This window comes from Hevea brasiliensis, chromosome 4 (assembly GCF_030052815.1).
Source record: "Hevea brasiliensis isolate MT/VB/25A 57/8 chromosome 4, ASM3005281v1, whole genome shotgun sequence".
Lineage (NCBI taxonomy): Eukaryota > Viridiplantae > Streptophyta > Magnoliopsida > Malpighiales > Euphorbiaceae > Hevea > Hevea brasiliensis.
Genome location: NC_079496.1, coordinates 39,061,677 through 39,067,107, shown reverse-complemented (window position 1 = coordinate 39,067,107; position 5,431 = coordinate 39,061,677).

Sequence of the window (5,431 nt, the reverse complement as noted above, 5' to 3'; positions counted from 1 at the left end):
GACTCTGTGCAAATCTGATAATTCACCCAGTCTGAGATCTACTGGACTCTCCAACTATGTCTCCAGTACCTACGCGTGGCAAAAGCGACGCGTTAAGCAATTCTACTTTGTGGTGTTAATATAAAATAAAATAACTAAAATAAAATAAATATGCAGAATGTATGTTGACATTTTATGTAGAATTAATTTCTGGCATTTATTGCAGTATTATTTGATTAAAATTTGATAAGATTTATTTTAATTGCCCGATCTATACTAGTCGACTGGACTGGATAAACGGGTAAACTGGCACTGGGTACCAAGTACCTCAGACCATCACACCATCTGTCACGTTGTATCTCCCGGCGTGCAACAGAACAACTAATAAGCTGTAATAATTATTAGGGATAAAACCCAAGTATAACAAACTCAATCAAAATAGCTAAAGGCTATTATATCACAGAATGGCACGGGAGGCCATAAAACATAGAATGGCATGAAGCCATATGCAGTATTGCTAGCAGAACCCTTTTAGCATGCCAACCTATCCAAACCAATCTTGCCAGGTGTACTAGGTCATGTTACACTTTCAAATTTTACAATTCTTGAAATTGAAGTTCAAGTGTTACTATTCATTTCATTAGTCAACTAAAATGTTGACTTTTGCATAGAAAATAGGTACATTGGTTCTAATATTCCTAGCATATCACATTTTGTATTCTAAAATTCCTAGTATTGGTTGCCAATACCATTTCAAAGCTTAGTGTTTGTTATTCACAATTTTTCAGATTTCAAGGACTAAGTTTACTGTTCCATTGGTCATATGTACAGTAGGAATTTGGTAAAATTACTTCATGAAAGTTGTTTCTTATTGTGTCTAGTTACATTTCTTTTTTTTTTAATCACTCCATTTGGAGTTTCATAACTCAAGTTATGGCCTAAGCACCATAACTGGCTGGATTGCAAATTTTTCAGATTTTCTAGACAGAACCAATTCTACTGTGTTTTGTACACTGACTGCAGGTCAGTTTTTGAATATATTATGGTCAAAATTTGAGTTTTTTTTCTTCATGAAAGTTATAGGTCTATGTCTCAGATTTCTTTTGGTAAAATTTCAGGTCAATTGGACCTTTCTACACTAAGTTATGACCAAATAAATAAACACTATTTATTTGGTCATTTTGCCTAAGCAGAATGCAAGTCACCCGGATTAGGGCAATTTTTAGGTCAATTGGTTTGGTTTTATGGGTAGGGTTTCTTCACTAAAGTTGTGCCATTATGTGTCTCGTTTCATGTTCAATTGGCCTTACACCAATTGAACCTACCCAACTCTAGTTATAGTTGCCCAAACCTACTGGACTCACACCCAATCCTGCAGGTCACCAAGGGTAGCATACCTAGCTTCAATTCTCATGACACAAACCACTTCATTTCTTAATCACACATAACCAAATGGTCACTAATTGACCTTTAAAACTTACTTCCACCATTACATGAACAAAGTCTCAAGTTTGTGTCCAAACCCTAGCTTGTCCATTTCAAATTCAGCATTTGTTTACATTTCATTATCCTACTCAAGAGACTAATGCTAAGGGCAGCCATACTACCATTTTAGTTCCAAGAAATCTTCAAAACCCTACCAAATCCAAGGCTGCCAAAATTTTAAGAAGAGCATACACATGATGTTTATTCCATTTTCTTGTAAATTTGCATTTAATTCCACTCCTTCAACATGAATTGAAAGAAAAAGAGTAAGTTTGGTCACTAACCTCTAATGGAGTCACTTCCAAGCTTGTAAGAACTCTTCCTTTTTAGTTCTTTTTGCTCCCAAAAGCTTCACTAAGATGAAAGAGTAAGATTTTATGTTGAGAACTTAGGCTTTAGTTGGTGAAAAACTAAGAAACTCAAGCTTTGGTAAGCTTGGCAATGGAGGAGCTATGGTGCGGCTTGGAGAAGAGAGGGATGGCTACTGGTTTATACTAGATTTCTAACTTCTTTCTTTTCATTTTAATGTATTTTGAATGTATTTATTAATTTTGATTGGCCAAAAATTGTTATTACCTCATGCTTACATAAGCATTATGTAATAAATCCAATTTACTTTCATTTTCTTTTCTTTCCCTTTCTATTCATTTTTAATAAATTTTTCATCACTATTTGTTCATATTTTATGTCATACAATTCACTTACTTAAATGGACAAGTTACCAATTGATTAAATTTTTCCTTGTGTTATCTTAACATTTTATTGTCATTGGAACCCCAATAATCCTTCCCTGAGGTCCCAAAAATTATTTCATGAAGGTTTCCCCGGGTCTACGGTTGCTAACGGCCTTCACCGTAACTTCCTCTCCGGGTTACTCATCACTGGGGTTACGGCTCATTTAACCTTAATGCATTTCATTCCTAAAAATTTTCCTTGATTTTTTTGATAATTATTTGGTTTATTTATAAATCCTCACTTTAGTCTAATTATAATTTCAAATATTCTAGCTGCCCGGACTGACATTGGTAAACAAAACAGTAGACTGTACGGACTAGCTAAAGTGAGGATGTTACAACTCTTCCCCTCTAATAAAATTTTTATCCCCGAAATTTACCTGATGCAAACAGTTGAGGGACCTATTACCTCATCGTTTCTTCACTTTCCCAAGTTGCCTCCTCAGTATTATGGTGCCTCCAAAGTACTTTCACCAGTGGAATATGTTTATTTCTCAGTTCTTTCACTTCTTTAGCCAGAATTCGTATGGGTTCTTCTGCATATGTCAAGTCCGGTTGGATTTCAATTTCTTCCATGGAGATAACATGTGAAGGGTCTGAACGGTATATTCTTAGCATAGACACATGGAATACATTATGGATCTTATCCAGTTCTGGTGGTAAAGCTAGACGATAGGCCACTGGTCCCACACTTTCAATGACTTCATATGGGCCAATGAACCTAGGGCTTAACTTACCTTTTCTTCCAAACCTCAATAGTTTCTTCCACGGTGAGACTTTGAGAAACACTTTGTCGCCTACTGCATACTCTATCTCTTTTCTCTTCAAGTCGGCATAAGATTTTTGTCTATTTGAGGCAACTTTCAAATTAGCTTTGATTATTTTTACTTTCTCTTCAGTTTGTTTCACCAGGTCTGGTCCTACCAGCTTATCTTCGCCCAATTTAGTCCAACATACTAGGGTTATGCACTTCCTCCCTTACAGTGCTTCATACAGGGCCATTTGAATGCTAGCTTGATAGCTATTGTTATATGTGAATTCTGCCAGTGGAAGATATCTATCCCAACTCCCCTCAAGCTCAATGACACAACTCTTCAGCGTATCCTCAAGGATCTATCACATAATTCACATTGTTACTATCATTTCAATTTATTAGTTGTAAAAATTCAATTAGTTTTTAAGTTTACCTGGATTACTCATTCTGACTGTCCATCTGTCTGAGGATGAAAAGCCGTGCTAAAGTGTAGTTGTGTGCCCAAGGCTTCTTGCAACTTTTTCCAAAATCTCGATGTAAACCTTGGGTCTCGGTCAGATATGATGGAAAGTGGGATTCCATGCAGTCTAACTATCTCACTTATATACAACTCTGCTAATTTTTCTAGTGAGTAGTCAATTCTAACTGGCAGAAAATGTGCTGACTTTATCAATCTATCCACTATCACCCACACTGCATCATGTTTATTCTGGGTGAAAGGTAGACCACTGACGAAATCCATAATAACCCGGTCCCATTTCCATTTAGGTATGCTTATAGGCTATAGCAATCCTGATAGAATTTGATGTTCTGCTTTAACTTGCTGACATGTCAAGCACTTAGTAACATAGTCAGCTATATCCTTCTTCATACCAAGCATCTAATAATGAGGCTTGAAATCATTATACATTTTTGTGCTTCCTGGATGCATAGCATAAACACTAGTGTGTGCTTCTTTCAGAATAGTAGTCTTTAATTTCCTATCATCTGGTACACACACTCTTCCTTTGTAGTACAGACACCCATCTGCTTTCATCTCATAATCAGTTTCCTTCTCCTCTGGAATTTTACCCACAATAACCATAAATTTTTCATCTGCCTTCTGCCCATCTTACATCTGCTGTAGCAGTTTTATCCTCACTTATAACTCAGCCAAAATAGCTCTATCTTGACCTAAGGACAGATGAGCATTTAGTGATCTTAAAGCTGTGATGGACTTTCTGCTCAAGGCATCAGTAACTACATTTGCCTTCCCAGGATGGTAATCTATCACACAATCATAGTCCTTTAGGAACTCAATCCATTGCCTCTATCTAAGATTGAGCTCCTTCTGGGTTGGTAAATATTTTAGACTTTTGTGGTCTGTATAGATGTAGCATTTTTCATCATACAAATAATGCCTCCATATCTTCAATAAGAAGATAATTGTTGCTAACTCCAGGTATTGAGTAAGGTTGTTCTGTTCATGTGGCCTTAACTGCCTGAAAGCATAGGCGACCACTTTCTCCTCTTGCATCAATACACACCCTAACCCATTATGGGAGGCATTACTGTAGACCACAAAGTCCTTTCCTGACACTGGCTGTGTTAACACTAGTGCTTTTGTCAAATAGCCTTCAGTCTCTCAAAACTGGCTTGGCACTTGTCGTTCCAGCCAACTTTTACATTCTTGTGTAATAACTTGGTCATTGGAGCAGCTATAAGAGAAAACCCCTTCACAAATCTTCTGTAATACCCAGCTAGCCCCAAGAAACTTCTGACCTCAGTTGTATTTCTGGGAGGCTTCCATTCCATCACTACTTCTATCTTTTTGGGATCCACTCTAATCCCCTCAGCTGATACTATGTGTCCAAGGAAGGAGATTTCACTCATCTAGAAGTCACACTTGGACAGCTTAGCATACAGCTTCTTTTCTCGTAGGGTTTGCAGAACAATCCTCAAATGTTCATCATGTTCTTCCCTGGTCTTAGAATACACCAGAATATCATCAATAATGACCACTACAAACCGATCTAAATATGGATGGAAGATACGGTTCATAAAGTCCATAAATGCTGCTGGTGCATTTGTTAACCCAAACGGCATCACTAGGAATTCATAATATCCATACCGAGTTCTGAATGCAGTTTTGGATACATCCCCATCGTTTACCCTTAACTGATGATACCCTGATCTGAGATCAATTTTTGAAAATACACCGGGTCACTTCAACTGATCAAATAGATCATTAATTTTGGGCAACGGATATTTATTCTTCATAGTTACTTTATTCAACTGCTGGTAATCAATGCATAATCTTAAGGTTCCATCCTTTTTCTTCACAAACAGCACTGGAGCTCCCCATGGTGACACACTAGGGTGTATGAACCCCTTATCGAGTAACTCCTGTAACTAAATTTTCAACTCTCTCAATTCAGTGGTTGCCATCCTCTAAGGAGCAATAGAAATTGGTGTTGTACCCGGCATTACCTCAATAGCA